Source organism: Numida meleagris, chromosome 3 (assembly GCF_002078875.1).
Source record: "Numida meleagris isolate 19003 breed g44 Domestic line chromosome 3, NumMel1.0, whole genome shotgun sequence".
Classification (NCBI taxonomy): domain Eukaryota; kingdom Metazoa; phylum Chordata; class Aves; order Galliformes; family Numididae; genus Numida; species Numida meleagris.
The window spans coordinates 54,234,777-54,252,995 of record NC_034411.1 but is presented as its reverse complement, the minus strand read 5'-3'; the positions used below and the strand labels follow the sequence as shown (position 1 = coordinate 54,252,995).

The 18,219-nt window shown below is 41.4% G+C and overlaps 1 long non-coding RNA gene across 1 annotated transcript; it reads left to right on the top strand.

Annotated features, from left to right (window-relative positions):
- On the top strand, nucleotides 308–4,433 carry LOC110397130. The gene is made up of 5 exons (XR_002437560.1): nucleotides 308–399; nucleotides 1,581–1,705; nucleotides 3,177–3,224; nucleotides 4,050–4,143; nucleotides 4,226–4,433. It is a non-coding gene; the product is annotated as an uncharacterized LOC110397130 (long non-coding RNA).

Below are 18,219 nucleotides of genomic sequence, written 5' to 3'. Positions count from 1 at the left end.
AATTTCAAGGTACAGGGAGCTGGTGTCTTGGAAAAAACTGTTTCTGCTCAATGAATGGCTCGATATAATCTGTAATTGCGTAGAAACAATTATGCAGCAGGCTGTTTTGTACTTAATAGTATTTACATCCTTGGCTTTATTAGCAACAAAATCTAAGTGGAACTTGTGAAAGAGAAATTAATTTTTCCACTAAAAGGTATAAACTTTTAAGTTAAAGATCCAGCTGATTGTGGAAATCTAAAATATATGCAATAGACTCTAATTTAACTTATTTCCCACTGAAATGTTTCATTATTCTTTCAGATACCTGTGGCAGTTGGATTGATAATCTGCACCCAAGGAGTTCCATGCAAACTCCCGTGACCTGAGCTAAATTCCTCAGCACTTCCACCTCCCTGGGTAGGTTTGTTTTTTTTTTCGCTCAACTCTAGTTTTGCCATCTCTGGGAAGTGTCCCATAACTATTAGGAAGTGTCCACATACATTATCTGAAATCAAACTGAAAATTCACGCACTCATGAAGTTCTCATAAAGTTCTGCCTACTAAGTTTAAGAAAACTGCCTGGAATGCATGAATGAGTTCAGTCAGAATTTTGTACTGTTCTGTATGCCGGCAATTCAATGTACACAATGACAGGAAGGGAGGCATGCTGAATACACAGCAGCTATGACGAAGGTATGCTTTGGATCAGACTTCCCTGTTGTTAGAACTGCTGGAGCTCCAGCTGCTTGAGAACTCAGCCAGCTGACACCGTTCTTGCATTATGTCTGACTAAAGTCCTGCACTTCACCAGCTACACTCAGCTTATCCACATAGGTTCCTTCAGCTTTCATGCTACACGCAGATGATGCACAGGTCATTGTTTTAAATGTCAAAAGGGAGGTCCTTTCAGTATCTAAAGAGGGGTTATAAGAAGGAAGGGGACAGACCCTTTAGGAGAGTCTGCTGTGATAGGACAAATGGAAGTGGTTTCAAACTAAAAGAGGGGAGATTTAGACTGAGCATAAGAAAAAAGTTTTTAATGATAAAGGTGGTGAGGCATTGGAACAGGTTGCCCAGAGATGTGGTGGATGCCCCATCCCTGGAGACATCCAAGGTCAGGCTGGAGGGGATGCTGAGCAGCCTGATCTAGCTGTAGGTGTCCCTGTTCATTGCAGGGGAGTTGGACCAGATGACCTTTAAGGGTCCCTTCCAACTCAAACAATTCTATGGTTCTAAATCTAATGTCAAGTATATGCATTCAGCTAGGAACAAGGAGCTGCACACTGCACAGCTCATACTGGGCTCAGGTATGTGAGACAGCTTGAGGACAGGTAAACATTTAGGGGTTAAGGTGGTTTTCTCACCCTATATTTTTAAGTATCAAGAAGAAAAAATGCTGTTTCCCCTGGTGTTTCCACTGCTGTTATCATCTTGCTCAGTGCTGCTGACATCAGGAGGACTTCTGCACACAGTGTTGCCTTCAGTTTTCCTTGTACTAACACATTCTTAAATATTGTAACTAAAATCCCAACCTTTGAGTTCAGCTTTACTTCCCTGTCTCTTGGGCTGTAACTTTGCTAATTTTCCTGTTTTTGCAGTGAACTGCAGTGAATTCCCTGCCAAAGCCCTCACCACTGCACACTCCTGGTGCCAGCAGTATCCTGGGAGGACCAGTGTATGCAAAATGCTGTGTTACTGCTATCATCTAGCAGGGTTTGTCAGGGTAAAGCATGATAAAACTTTAAAAACAATCCTCACCCTCTCTGCAAGGGAATCTCTTTAGCTGCTGCTTTCAAAGGATTTCTAACAGGGGCTGTTGTAAGAAGAAGCTTCTGCAAAGCTGCATGGCCTTCTGGGCTAGTCCTGATAAGGACTTTGTAAGCTGTTAATAAGCACATTCTTGACTGCAAAAACACCTTTACATTTTGCAGCAACAAGAGCAGATGTTTCGTCCTCACTGATCCAAAGTACTACTCAGAGTAAAACCACAAATGATATTGTGGAGCAAGGCTGGAACATCATCATGCAGAAAATAAATCCCTCCACATGCTCTGTGCAGGCTGCACCACCGAACTCCCTGGCCATTGTGGGGCCCCATCCCTATTGCTCACTGCCCGGCTGGTGCCCTTCCCTGAGAAGCAACAGAGCCGAACCTGGTGCCAGCTGTGCCTTTGGGCAGCAGGTTGGCTTCTCTGAAATGCCCTGTAGCAGCCTGAGGAGCAGCTCAGAGCAGATGTTGCCTTACCACATCCTGTAAGGCTCACTGCTCTTTTAACGTCCTACACAAGGTATCGTGCTCCTGCCAGATGCAGGATATCCCCTTGTCCCCCACTTGGCAGGTGTCAGGCTCCTTTGCCTATTCCTCACTTCTTCAAGCAAATTTAGGCCCACTTCAAGCTACCGCCAACACTGAGATTTACTTGCATTCACATGGAGCAGGAAACCCTTTTTTCTTTGTGCTCATACAGCACCAAACAAACTGACGGCCATTTATGATAAGTCTTCTGGGTCCTGCTGCAGTAGTGTCAATAGTGGCTAGATGTATTTAGAAGTTAGTCTTTTTAGTATTTAGTATTAGTATTTAGATTCTGGCATGGGTGATCTGATATTTTTGCCATTCTATAGCTTCTACAGTTGAGTATAAATAGACTGAAAGAAGGTCCCTGCTTTCATATACTTCAAAGCCTATCTGAAGATGGTTTTATCAATAAACCAGGCTTCTTTTATTCTGAAGGAGTTTTGCCTAGATTTTGTTCAGTAAATGTACTGCCTGTATGTACTTCTGAAGGGAGAGGTGAGGCTTAGGAAACACGTCCATTAAAAATGATACCCTTGGCTTTGGGCAATATAGCCAGGCAAACATTAGCTAGGGTGGATGTAGGCAGAGTGAGGTGCAGAAAGATTCACAAGCATAAGAACCGGCTGTGGCACTCTGCACAGTGGTAATGGAGGCTAAATCCATGAATATTTGTGCTGTCTCCTTGGGCTGCAACATCCCATCTCTCACAAGAGAGAGTCCCCAGCCCTGTTCCATTTTTGTACTAATAAAAACGATGACAGATCTGTTTCCCTTTCTCCCCAGCACATACAGATTGGATAGTGTTTGAGTTTTTGAGTTCTACCACCAGAATCAGATACTTGTAATAGCCTGCCCTAAACCACCGAGGTATTAACATTTTTGATTTTTCTTTCAGAATGACACACAAATACGAAAAATGAACAGATCCAAATTCAATCAAGAGGTACACATAGATTATTAAACTGGATGAGATTATCAGATGCTGTAACCCCCTATCCCCCCTTTCACAACAACCAACATGTGAGAAAGGAACAAAAAAGTCTGAAGAAAAATTTGGAGTTTACTCACTAAACAGATATTTCACAGTTGCAGTGATTTAGATGTTACTTTATGTCCTGAATTAGAAATTCATGCTTATTTTAATTTTTGTTTCTGTAACCCTAGGTGCTGCTCTTAGTTGTGTTATTATTTTGCAGGTTCTCATGCAGTCTCCCATAATAATGAAATCCACATGAATTCCTCTGACTACCACACCATTATGAGAGAACCTAACTCAGGTTAATGCTAGGTTTGCCATCCTTCTTTCCATTACAGAAAGAAGTGCTACCTATTTAATCTCTTTACACTGTTCCTCTTATCTGATATTTGCTTATTCTTAAAACAAAAGGTATTAATATTCTCAGGGATCTGGAAAGCCCCAGACTTTTTGGTCTTTTTTCCTAGATTTCCTTTTAGGCATTTGTTATTCTCAGGATGGCAAGGTGGGTAATGGTCTAACACGCATTAACACATGTTAATAACCCTTAATAAAAGTTAATTTATCTGAGCAATCACACCTCTTTTTGAAATAGCTAGCTTCCTTTCTGGAGCTTTGCTTGATTCTTTAGGACTGGATTCATTCTCTTTTCCTTTTCCCCTAGTGACCTGGAAGATGAGCAGAGCTCTTGTACTTTGGGGAGGGGGAGAATGATGCTCATCTGGTGTTTTTAATTCCCTTCTCCCAACCCCAAAGAGAACTGAGGCCAAAGAATGTATTCTTCCCTGACAGAGCCAGCAGCATTCAGTACCCACCTGGTGAAGCCCTTGCAAAGCAAAAGAGGTCTGAGCTGGACATCACGAGGAGGAAAAAGTGTCTTTTGAAGGTACTGAGGTGTTATGATGGCTAACACCACATGTGAAGAAGTACAAAAGAGTAATGATGATGATGATCATTGCTTTCTTCAGCTTCGTGAATGGTGAAGGATGAAATCACTATGCAAAGTATAAGCCTGGAAGGAACCTTGAGAAGCTGTTGGGATTAGTAACCCCCATGACGCAGGGGAAGCGTGGATGCCTATACAGATCACAGAGTAACTTGATTGTTACAGAAAGCCAAACACTCACCTGACACAAAGTCACAAAACTGGAGATAGCCATTTGCTATGATGATAACACTAGCAGAATTCTTAAAATAAAATTAATTAAAATAAATAAAAACTGCATAAAGCCTTTTATGGAAGCTGTAGAAGTGTAAGAACTGAGAAGTGGAAAAGCCAGCTGGCAGGATGCAACAGTTTGGACACCTTGTGATGGGTGACAAAGTGCAACCGACTTGGCAGTGGCATGGAAGAGAGGAATAATTAGTGAGAAGCCAAGGCCAGACAGGTGCAAAGACCAAACCGTCAGTTATTTTCAAGTGGAAAATTATACCAGTGACTATGTGCTGGGATTCTTTTGCCTCTAGGAATTGTTCAGTGAGCTGGGCATTAGTCACCCTGAAAAAGGCATGCAGTCTTAGAAATAAGAGGGACTGGTGATCACAGTCTAGTCCTAAAAAAAGCACAACACTGTTTTGGTATGACCATGTGCCAACACAGTAATTCAGATACTGAAATGACAGATGGTGTTTATAGTCAGAACTGACATTGTTTTGTGATAATGCTTAAAATTATATTGTTCATAATTCAAATAGGAAATACTTCCCGAGGCCTGCGGCACTGAAATTGTCTCTGGTCTGATTTCTCTAACCCATTTCACCCGTATGCATTTCTCTCTTTCAAGGCCATAGAAGCAATTAAGTTCATGCACACTTGAGAAAAGGAAGAAAACTGTGATGCTATGAAGTTTTTCAAAATGAAAGAATCACAAATACAAAGCAATGCTAACTGAAGATGCAGGTGTACAATTTCTTTGTAGATATCAGATTTGTATGTATATTATGGTTTATTAGAAGAAAATTACCAAAATGAACAATCTCCCCTTTTTATAATGCTGTACATCACCTTGTAACCTGTGACTTAACAGTGGCAGTTCTTTGGAAATCTCTCTCTCTCTCTCTTTTTAATTTTAATTTCTATTTGTCTTTCTAGGTAGTTTAAAGCAAAGAAGTAATCTCATGTGATGGCTTCAGAAAACTTCCATGGCTGAATCACTGCGACTTTGAAAACAAAATTCCATAAGTCACTTTGCGAGCTTTCAACCTTAGCAATGCCTTCAGGAAACCTGATCCTTTGCAGACCTGGGTTGGATTTTTTTTAAAGATGTTTTTTTTAAAAGATGTTTTTTAAACATCCAACCTGGGTTGGATGTTTTTTTAAAGTGTCATCTTTTCAGTCCATAGTCTTGACACTTAGTGAAAAACCTTCAATTGAATTCCTGAACATACCTGTCTGTCCCCAGATTATCCATAAATTTAATCTCTCCACAGCCTACTTTCATCTAGACTCAGGAAAAAGATTATATTTGGACAATGTCCTCATTAATATGCTTTAACGTTAGGTTAGCACTGAAGTGGGCAGGCAGTTGTACTGATGATCTTTGAAGGTTCCTTCCAACAGGACTGTTCCGTTCTGTTCATGGGGTTCCGATCTTCTCATGGGGTTTAATGTGTATATTATAACTTCACAACATAAGAGAATAATTGAGAATAATCTTATAACTTCCTTTTGTTATCATCTTAAAAACATCTCCAAGGCAGTCTTATCCTGGAACTCACTGGACAGCATGGTTAAGTACCACCATTTCTGTAACTGACTACCCACCATTCCCTCTGATTCCTTTCTGCTAGTATTGATAAAGCTGTAACACAGTGTTAATACAAGCATTTCTTGTACCAACACTTGGATGGAAATGGGGGGAAGACTTCCCATCAGTGCTATGGCTTTGGTGCCACTAAGTATTTGTGCTGAACACTGAGTATCACCAGGTTCTTCCATCTCCATTCAGCATCAGAAATTAGATATGAGTAATTGCTCCCAGGCTTCACTACTACAGATTTGCCATTGTGGGAACGTTGAGCTGTAACTGGTAGTGAGTGGTGCCCCACACAGCATGGTCAGTTGACCGTGGTAAGGTACCCACACTGCATGGATGAGGAGTGATGCAGTGGAGTTTAGGCATTTCCCAAGTACAAGGTTGTACAGGGAGGCTGAAGGAGGCAAAATGGTCAAGATCTCCCAACAACAACGTGACTGAACTGCCTGTGATCTTTTTATCCCATCACAGTAGACTCTTCCTCACAGAAATGAATGGGAAAGAACTGCTCAGGTGATTCACTCACCCTTCTCCTAGCATAGCCTCTCACCTGTCCTAGGAGAGCCTGCATTTCTGCATGTCCTGCCACACTTTAAGATGTGAAGATTGTAAGAGTTTTCTCCCTTCTTTTATGTCACTTCTGCAAAGCCAGACAGACTCACTGCTTGGAAGTGCTTTCTTTCCTTTGATCAACTCCACAGTGCTGTAGAGAGAAATGGACTGTCTTGGGCAATGTACACCACCTTAGGGAGAAAGATAATTCTAGAAGACCCAAACTTCTAAAGTTTCAAGCTTTTTCAATCTGTATCTGCTAAGCCATTATTCTCAAACCACCAGCTACATGAGATTTTTATTTTGGCACATCCTGTAATAAACTCTCTACATAGCGCTACATTTTCTTTCTTAAGACTGGAATTATCCCTCCACTCTGGGTTCAGAAGTATCTTGGTTTCAAGATACTTGAGATTTGAAGGAGTCTGGGAGCTAGCACAGAAACAGCTTCTTCCACAGAAATTGTTCTGCTTTTTGTAGTTCCGAGGGGTCAGTCACACTTGGAGGGAGGAAGAGTACAGCCCCTAGCAAATCAACTTCCCCTCCTCTTCTCCTTGCCCCTAGGGTTCCCAGGTCAAGTGTCCCTGCTAGGGAATCCCCATGCTCTTCTTGCTTCCCAGAACCCCCCTGCCAAGGGGTTTTCCACTGAATGGGCAGAGAAGTCAGACTTGTTTTTTTCTAGTTTATCTTTATTAACTTTGGATATATAGATGGAATTCATCATCACCTATAGAAAACATTAAATAAACGACAGAATCCATTTTCAACATCCTCTACTCCCTTCTTCAAAGCAGAAAGTACTGTAGCAGCAGATCTAATCAAGGGTTAAGATTAAGATTAAGGAGGAAAAATAGGGGAAAAAAAATCAAGCTTTATTTTGCGCTCTTAGTGAGCAAATAGCAAGAGAGTGACCCCAAGTTTTAAATTATTTTGGCACTTCAAATAGCAATTGGAGATGGTTTTTTTTCTTTTAATTTTAGAAGATGATTTAACAGTGGAGTTGAAGTTCCCAGTGTTTGTCTGGCTGTTACACAGCTGAGGTGCATCCCCTCTTACTCCAGCTGAAATTTCTCACAGCTCCCATGCTGCACTTCACACCGAGCAAATTCTGCGTGTGAAATGCAGGCACAGTAAGGAGCACCTCTGCCAGCGCTGCAGCAGGCTTCACATGGTAGTGATAAGCAGCAGCACGTGAAGTAAAAGTGATCTGCCCTTTGTGGCTGGTGGGGGGAACGGTGAGGCTGAGCACTGCTGACCACGGCCGCACCACCAGCAGCACCCACTACCGTGCGGACAGACAGACGAGTGGATGGAAGCACAGAAATCCAAGGCATCTAATTAAGACTCTGTCATGGAAAAGCTGTGACTAGGTAAACAAAACTGTTTAAAGTGTGTTCATCATTAAAGTGTCCCCCGACAGCAGGATGCGGCAGCAGGCTCGGTGACAGAAGGGAGAAGAAGAGAGGCATATGGCCCCCAGCCTCATCCCCTGCTGACAAGCTGCCTCGCTGCAAGTCCCCTTTTCTCTGTCTTCCTTGCGTGCAGCAGATTGCAATGGCCCAACTTCCCCATCTGTATCCCAGGCCTGTGCCCCCGACAATGTGGCAGCCATGCAGCTTCATCGTGGCTGGGAGTGGGAGGAGGAGGGGGGAGATATTAGCGACCAATAATCACAATGCTATCCATAATGCATTGTCTCTACAAGATTACATGGTATATTTCCAGTGGGGATTAGCCCATCCATCACAGGCCTTTATTGGCCCTTTTTTTGTTGTATAAAGTCCAAACACTGTCGTAAAATTCTAAACCGCTTAATTGCTGTGCTGTAAAAATTTGCATATCAGAGATATGTCATTCCTTCGTTAAATGGCACTAGGCATTTGTTACAAGGTCCTAACAATCAGGCCAGAGCACCTCAGAAAAAGGTCAGCCCTTGGCATTATGCAAAGTTCTCCGCTGAATTCTAATCTGCAGTAATTATGGGTTTAAATATATTGCAACTTAATGGATTTTTATTTTGCGCAATTCAAACTCCCTGGGCACACAGTCTCCTTGTTCTGTGTGATCAGGCTGGGTAAGCAATGTGGTCGTGGTGGCACACTCTCTGTTTCTACATGGCCTGCAATCTGCCTCCCAAAAGATTTTATCACAAACCACAATGTGAGTGAGCTCTGGTGCAAATTTTCCTTGATGGGCATGCATTTATGGCGAGTTCTTAATTTCTTAGATTAATGGCAAGTTCTGTAGAGACTGTGGAAGCCATAGCATTGCCACTTTAAGAATTCATCATTAAAAGCAACCTGAAGTTAGATGTTTATCCATGTGTACTAACAAAAAGGATCATTATAATAATGAGCAGTAATACTGTACTTTTAACCCACGGATCTGAAAGATGTGCCTTACAAAAGGAAGAAAATATCATCCTGATTTTACTCACTGAGAAACACGTTTGGGAGACCCTAGCTGCAAGCACAACACCTGCCAAGGTCTGCTCTCTCAGGACATATCCTCCTTTAGTGACCCAATCTCTCCTCCTCCCCCCAGCTCTCACCTGACTCCCTGGTCCTCCATGGCTCTACATGGGATACAAATGCTTCTAGACAGCTGAGGTACTGGCACTGTGCATTCAATAAATGTGCTCAGATTCAGCCTATGCAAGTGCTTGTGGATGTAGTTAAGGGAGATATACATCATCTTCTGTGAGACTGCCACACTTGCTTTCTGTAGTGACTTAACATTTCATAGACTTATAGAATGCCTGAGAACGGAAGACACTTCTGGGGGTCACTTGGCCCAACACCTGCTCAAGCAGGAGCACCCAGAGCAGGGTGCCCAGCACCATGGCGGCTGCTAAAGGTCTCCAAGGAGGAGACTGCACAGCCTCTCTGGGCAACCTGTGCCAGTGCTCCATCACCCGCACAGCATAGAAATGCTTCCTCCAAGAAGTACCATGATGGTGTTAGCTCTATTGCTTTTAACACTGGAGAGGGACAATTCTTGCAGACGATATGCTTCAAACACACTCTTAAAGGCTTATCAGTGCTTTTGAAGATTTCAAACCTGGTCCCTTTTTCCAAATAAGTTTTCCAGTGACATTTCCTCACCCCTGAGATAGGTAGGAGAGGAGGAAGTGGCTAATGACTTCAGCTCCTCTCCATGTGCAAGAGGTAAATGTTAATCTCTGCTTAAACTGTATCAGCCTTTTGAGTCTTCCTCAAGGAACGCAGCTAGCCCTGCCATCCAGACAAAATGAATGTATTACAAATATTATTCCTCCAGGAGGAAGCAGATGAATAAGGGTGTGCCACACAACCTGAAAACATTGCAGAAACTCACACACCTTCCTTAGCAGGAAGCAAGAAACAGAGCTAACACACTGCTCTTACTGGAATCAAAGTGATATTTGCCTTCAAGGTATCTAATTTATTTTATTAACCCAGCCCAGAGACTCCAGGAACCCAGCAGAATACTGGATCACCTCAGGAGAATTTCTTCTAAAGCTCCAATTTCATCAAGCCATTTATGTCTTACATTACCTGTCTTACATATTTGTTTTCTACACATTTCTCTCCCTACTGATTAGTACATTTTTCAGGCTTGTACCTCTTACTGGTGCTGTAAGCACTCATACTTAAAATCAACCTTACATCGTATTTAATCATCACACTACAGTGGTTTTATTATTATCACATTTTAATCTGGCAGGTGGTTTATTAACCAGAAAGAATTCTAACCAGAAACTCAAATGCTCTAACATAATAAAAACATCATATCTTTGTTTTTCTTTTTAATTAACAACCAACATCAATGCAAACTTCTTGTCCTACGTGTGAACTCAGATACAGTCAATTCACTTTTATCTGCGCTCTTGATTAAGAAGGCCTCCTACGAAGTAGCCCCACGTATCTACCCTGGAAGAGATTTCAGACCCTGTCCTTGCGCTGATGAAACCCTCTCCTTCTGTGGAATCCATACAACCATTTGTAGGGCTGCAAATTGATCCCCCACAGGGAGAAGACTCTTTAAAAAATTGGCCAGGGAGGAATTAAAGGTTATTTCAGATGTGCAAGTCACAGCCATCACTGGGAATCTCAGAAGATGCAGTATTTTGCATCCATCAGCCTGTGCCTCTTCCTCAACTGTCAAAGATTGCTAGACAAGAGTTGCAGCAATGTCTGATTTGTTCAAGGTTTTCCAGCACTGCAGTGACAGAGCTAGAAATGGGACTAGGGTCCTGCACAGCAGCACAATGCATGACCCTCAGGGCCATTTTCTTTCTTCCTCCTCCACCCTGGAGAAACCTGTAGGGCCTTAGGAGCAGGCTGCCTAAGTCCTAGGCACAGAGCTCAGCAGGCTCTGGTTTGGGGTCTTCAAGGGACAGAACTGCCTGTCGCTTTACTAGCTGCCCTCCTTGAAGAGCTGTCTGCCCACTGACGTTTATATCTGCTTTGGAAATACATTCGTTACCACAGCCCATCTTCTAGACCATCCTCCCCTTCTCTGTTTCCTTTGTGTTCTGCCTGTAGTAGACACGGAGGAGTCTTCCCACTGCCTTCAGGGAGGTTTGAGATAGGGCTAAGCAATCTATAAGTGCAATTTATTTTACCCTTATTGAGCATTATTAATGTTTCTATTAGGACTGAACAAATTATGTAATAACGTGTCATTTTCTCTGGCTTGATTCATTATTCAAAATTACCCAAACAATAATTTATGTGAATTATTCTGCAATTAATTTGCCATGAATTTCTTGCAAATATACACTGAACAGTATCTGAACTCTCTCAATTGGTTACAAATGTCTGCTGCATGCTGGGAGTGGGATCTCACGTGACACCAGCTAAGTGCAAATTTTGGGGAATGTCTACATACAAATATGGGCTATTTCCGTTAAATTAGTATGCAGTCCCATGAGAGGTCTTTGATTTTGCTCTCCGTAGCTCAGAATAAGCTTATTTCTAACCAAATTACATGAAATCAATACAGTTTGGGTTTATATCAGAATAATTTCCATGTGCTTTTTGCACTATTTTAACCAAATCAATGTAAGGTCACAGATGTACTTAAGTTCCTTCAGCCTTGCACATAAATAAAGCACTGTGATCCATTTTTTTTGACGTGACAGTTCCATTTTGCAACTCCAACACCTGTTTCCAAGGCTTTTTGTCCATTAGTTGTTTTAAAGTGATGCTTTATGATCTATCCCAAAGTGTTTTGACCTCAGTGGAAAAGTTCCCTCAACATTCATGAGGTTTTTGAAAGAGGCCCAAGATGAACATCAGTCCCAGTGAACTTCACCGCAAGACTAACCAAAGAGCAAAGAAACTAAACAGAGAAGCAGCGGTCCTGTAAAATGTACAAAATATTCCCACAGTCATGAGCTGGCTGTGTCTATTTCGCTTGAGACCAGGATTGGGTACAAATGGCCACCAGCGATTACTGCCTGCAGGCAAGGTGAGGTCTGCAGGCCTCAGGCACAGCAGCAGGGCCAAAGGGAGAACTGGGAACCATCCAGTGATGCAGAGTGCTCCTTCACGTTTCCGTTTGCAATTAGATCTGTACCTATTGCATTTTCATTTGCAATGTGGCTTAATAAGCTCTTTTCTGAAGAAATAAAGTGTCTGACTTATTAATTGCACCTTGAGTATGTGCCAACAGGCACTGGACCTTTCTTAATTTCCTGGGTCTATAAACATTTACAGTCCCATAAAAAACATGATATTCAGGACCTAGACGTATTGTAAGCCTTTGAGGATACCCTGTATTCCTTTAACACAAACATATTTCTCCTACTACTGGTCTAGCTAGTCTAGGAAGTAGTAACCTTTTAAGAACATTAAAGACTTTGCCATCATATCTTATCTTTGGCCTCTTTAATGGTACTTGCTCAATACGTAGCTATTGGAAATGCTGGAGGGTGAGATGGTCAAACAACCGTGGCAGGAGTTCTCATTTCACATCCAAGTAAAAGGCAGTGAGCTAGGAGGCAGGGAAGACGCAGAAAATAAATAAATTAATAGAGGACAGATTGTTAAAAAGTTTAGGGGCACTGGAAGAAGGCCTGCCCCTTGCTGCCACCAAGTGCCAGCTTTCCTGACCAAGAGGCCCATTGCCACCCCACGCTCACCACCCAATTTCTCTGCTCCATCCTCCAGCCACTTGGTTAAAAGGCCTTACCACAGCAACCTAGGGTACTTCCACCAATAATTAACTGGAACTGAGTTCATTAGGTAAAACAAGAGGTGAACAGGCATGTGAATGTCATTGCAGCCTCTGATATGGAAAGTAAAGGCAATCTACAATCCATCAGAGCACTGGGTGGGGTAAAGGCTCACATATTATAGCAGTCACCAAGGTGTAAAAACACAATAATAAAGTTCTGCAACTGTCCTATTAACATACCAGATTTGATTTGGCTCCATTATATTTCATCAAATAGTTTACAAAGCACCCAGCATAAACTATCATCATAATTGTAATCATATATTTGATGATTTAACGTGTACACCATAATGTACCATTAGTTACACAAATAACTAATAATTTGCTAATGACAATATTATGTTAAGTCAGTTTAGGGGCAATTAAAGTGAGTGATATTTACATATGCCTAATGAATCACAGTCGATGGCAGATTAAGAGATTCTAATGAATATTCATCCAGACATTCACAACCAGCTTCACAGTTTATAAACTGAATTATGGTTGATTTGCCCTTTTAAAAATGAATATGTGAGTATCTTCTGCATGGGAAGAATGAACAATTGGGGCTGATTGTAAAATTTTTTTAAAGCAATGTACTGGTCAGGACACAAAACATTTTTATGCACTCTCATACCCTTGGCTTCTCAGATCTTTTTATATCACATATCAGCATTGATGAACTATCTCCATTTTCATTCCTACCCATGACATGAAATATAGAAATTGTTTTGTGTTGAATTAAATGCAATAGAAGTTTTATGCAGCCTCACTAAGGATATAATTACACAGGTAGCCTGCCTTCCCTAACCAGAGCAGGCAAACTCTCACCACTATAGGTTAGCAACATTCTGCTTATAAAGGGGGCCTTTATGCACGCTCACTTGAGTCAATGAAAAAATTATCACTCATTCAAAAGGAAGCTGTGTAAAGCTGTTCTAGGATGAAATCAGAATTACTCTGTCACATCCTATACCAGAAGTTTCTCTCTGATTAATATCAATAATATTGATAGCAGCAATAATAATAGCTAAGAGCATAAGATACAGCTTTATGGTTTGACAATCGGATATCAGTGAGCCCAGAGAAATGTGAAGTGTTTAGAGCACATACACAGGCTTTTCACTGGTAATCTCTGTAATGAATTGGTATCATACTAAAGTAGTCTTTCATGGGGTTAGTCCCACTGCCCTTGTTTAAGCTGAACTGCCAGGTACTATTGCCTCTAATTTCTGGGGCAGTTTTGCATTATGTGAAACACAGAAATTAAAAAAAAAAACTCTTCATCGCTCTTCTACAACTTAAGAACTGAAATCACTAAAAACCAGCCCAGCTTATGGCAGGGTGGGGGGGTTGGGGTGATTGCACTGAAATCAAACATCGGAACTTTTCACATCTCCTCCAGCAAGAGAGAATCTTCAGTGGGCTGAATCATCATTAAAACTAGTGCCTCACTTTGCTTAAGTTGGGCATTTCTGATTAATCAATCCAAGCCTCAAAAGTGATTTGTTGAGTTCCACAGAGTAAAGTTATTTATACTAATGCTTCTTGGAGGCACCCATGAACTGGAGCTCAACATACTGATAGATTTACACATCATTGTGTAACAGTGGAGATCTAGCTTGAATCCTGAAAGCAGGAGAGATGTACTGGGTTTTGGTGACAGGACACTGTAATTTCAACACGCAGTTACAGAATATGCAGCTGAAACAAATGAATTCACCATTCTGTCTGCTCTGCCCTTAACTAGACTAGGCCAAAAGACCTGTTTTCCATAATATTAGAAAAAAATTGCTGCTCATTTTGCTTATTTTCAACCACACTTCTTACTGAAAAAAATGGCTTCTGTTTTTCTATAAAAGCAGAAAGTGCAGCATCAAATGCAACATGAAGTTTTGAAGGACTCAGTAAAAATTATTCTATTTGGGGTAAAATACTTTAGTTTCCGAAAATCTGGAAACATTATTTAAATATTTTCTTTTTTTTTTTTTTGTATTTTATGAAAAATCTGGAAACAATAAAATAAAAATTTTATGTGAAAAACATCATTTACATTTTCATTTCATTTTTCATGACAATCACTTTTCAACAACTGGAACAAAATCCAGTTCAGTTCTTTAGCACTTTTAAATAACAGAGATTCACAGTTTCCTTAGTGGTCTGCTTCCTTCTCATATGTATTTCCCTTTTTCATTGTTTTCTAAGAGTGTGACCAGCTGCATGAGAGGAAAATTGTAAGGTCTGTACTGACCTTCAGAAGTACTTGAACTTCTTACTAATACGTGCATTTGGATTTTTCCAAGGCTTTTCTTATCCTCTAAAACAGATGTTTCTGAGATGCTACAATGAGAACTTCAGCTATGCTACTTTCAAAATCTTCAGCCTAAGAAGCTACTTTCTAAATTTGTTTAAGGTTTATTGACTTTCTGTATTATCAGCCTTCCACTGTCCATAAACAGAAAGATTATTTACAGCCAACAAGTTATTTCATGTTCCCCTTCAGAGTTCTAACTCCTAAAAGGAATTAAGCCAGTAATAACTACAGAACACTCAAAGCCTGAACTTTACTGCCATCACAGTCATTGAAATTATTTCTGTTACATTATTATAATTTCACCTTTGGTACATCTGCTTGCTTTACCTCTGCCAGTTTGCTTCCTTATGAGTACAGACGCAATCTTTACCACTCTTCTACTGTCATCTGAAATACTGCAGAAATGTCTATCCCTTAGCAACCTCAACTCTTATGTAATGCAATACCTTGGAGAAATCTCATGAATAACTTCATCCATTGAAATGCTGATCGTCTTCGATCTTAAGTAGGCTCCATGCTTGTTTTCAAAGATAGGACTTCTTCCTTCTTTGCTGTCTATAATTGAAGTCACCAGGCTTTCACCTTCACTGCCTCAAAACCATGGATCTTGCTCTTCAACCATTGCTCTCAGGAGTGTGCTCACTGGCTCCCATTTGAGGATTTACTGACTTTACTATGTATTTCTGAATTGAAAGTCTCTCTCAAATACAAGGATCAAATTAAATACTTCTGTGAGCCTTTCTTTGCCACTCACAGTACAGACAAGTCTTACCTTGCCAGTCAAAACCTATGTTAACATTTGTGAGAATATCACGTATATAAGGTGAAATTCTACAGCTCATAATAGATATAGCCTGTAGCAAGGGCTAGCAGCAATAATTAACGTCAGCACCATGAGGGTTTCACCACTGAATCCCAAGCTCAATACTGCTGTTTCCTGTATTACCCATTTCTCAGGGCTACGTTGCTCATGGGCAAGAGGACCTTTTTGTCAGCAGATTTACTACTTCACCACCACCACCTCTCCTCTCTCTGTCTCTCATTTTTGTTTGTTTGGCTTTGACTATTTGTTTTTGTCTGTGTTTTGTTTGTTTGTTTTTGTGGTCCAGCTTCTCACACATTCAGTGGTCCAGAAAACTCCAGGGTTTCATCTTACAATGCAGATTGAATGATCGTGGGTCAGAGTTAATAGAAGCAGAGTAGCGTAGTGAATGATCCCCACTGTACAGGCTAAGAGCTAAGAACGAAAGGCAAAGACTGTTTTACACAAAAAAAAAATTGTTTAGAAAAGAATCAGAATGACTGCAAAGGAAGGCATCTGGGGTTTTCCCTGTCTTATCCAATACTTTGCATTTAACTTCTAATTTGCAAAGGAGTTGCACAGAAGCACTTAGGTATGACAGTAATCATAGCAATTTAGCATTGCCAATGATAGAATGGGATCAGAACAAAGGTTAAAAGCCAAACAAACAGCAGGTAAAATTATCTGCCTGGTGAGTAATTTTTACTAGGGTCCAAAGTGAGCAAAGTTGACTTAACTGTATTTATCCTTAATAATATCACTTACCTTGAACTTCCCTGGGGCTCCCCACCATGCCTCCTTCCTCATCCCACCCTCCAGAACCCAAGCTTGGGACCTAATTATGATCACATACAATGAATGGGAACATACAACATGCAAATATGGCCCCTAAAAACTCTGGATGTAAGGAGATGAGAGAAGCAAAAGAAGAGGTGCTCCGTGCTTGAAACCAGCAGTGCCTTTCAACACACGTGGGGCTCTGAGCAACTGCAACAAGAAGCCTGGGAGAAGAGCTAGTTTGGCTTAACATCCGAGCCACAGATGAGCATTACTTCAACAGGTGCAATCCTACAGCTCTCTCTGTCTGCTATAGCAAATGAGAAAACTGATAGGCATTTAATGAACCTCATCCTAACCTGTGTGGAATAATCTTCCAGCTAATCTTCTAACTGGTTTCCATCCATCTAGCAACAGCAGTGTTTAAATCTCTTGTTTGCACTTTACTAGCTGCAGATTGTAAATGTTTTATGAGCCGCTGAGCTTGCAGCATTACTATTTTATTAGAACGTTGAATATCTCGTGTTCATTGCTGTCTTACCAGCAAATTTTATCTAAACAAAAATTGCCTCCATACTTCTTGTGAATGACAATTTGGTAGTCTGATGGATGCTGTTGTTTCAGCTTGTTTTGCATCAACAGTTTGGAAATAGCCTCTCTGCCTAGCTGGGATGCGACAGTGCACCTGTAATGATGCCAATAAAATACATTCACCTTATGAGTATATCTGGTTTGGCTTCTGAAGAAGGGGCAGAATCCTTTGAGTCTCTGGTCCTGCTGTTAAACACACGTGAGAGATTCTCCTGTCCCCAGAACGAAGGAAGTGTTTTCCTACGTTGAGCATGTGTTCCTCACAGTGCTTGTTCTTCCTCAAAAAGGCACTGCAGCATTACTGACTAGATAAACCACGCTGGTTCAAAGAGTAGTCATAACTGGACTGGTGTGACATTAAATGCTGACCAAGGCAGATGTCTGGGATGTAAGACCACCCTCTTGGTGCTCTGCTCATTTCTCACAAATCACAGATATCTTTGGTAGGGATGTTCTGGGTGCACAGCTTCTGAGAGATGCCAGGGCCCTGCAGCTGTATGGAGGAGCAGTCTGGGACAGATAAGCAGTCTACAAAGGGGAAACGGAGCCAGGAACAACTTTCCTTCCAGAAGGAATAAATCACAAGTTAGCTTTCTCTGTTATCACCCTACCTGTGGACTTCGCTATGGTGAAGGAAGGTCAAGGATCAGCTCTCTCATCCAGGTCTGGACTTCATCAGGATGCCTCATCTCTGCTCTGAATAGCTACTGATATCCCTGACCAGCCTGCCTCCTTCTGCAGTATGACAGAGGGAGCAGTTTAGACTACTTGCTAATTCATTTCCTTTCATGTCTTAGACATGAGCACTAGGAATGACCAGTAAGGGATCCAAGATCCTCCTTCAGTTCTGTACCAGGGAACTGGAACAAAAGAGCTGCCTCACCGTGGAAATAAAGTTCTACAAGGATGACACAGCCAGGAGACTGGTGTGGGCAGTAATGCACCCAACCTGCCACTATGGCAGCTGCA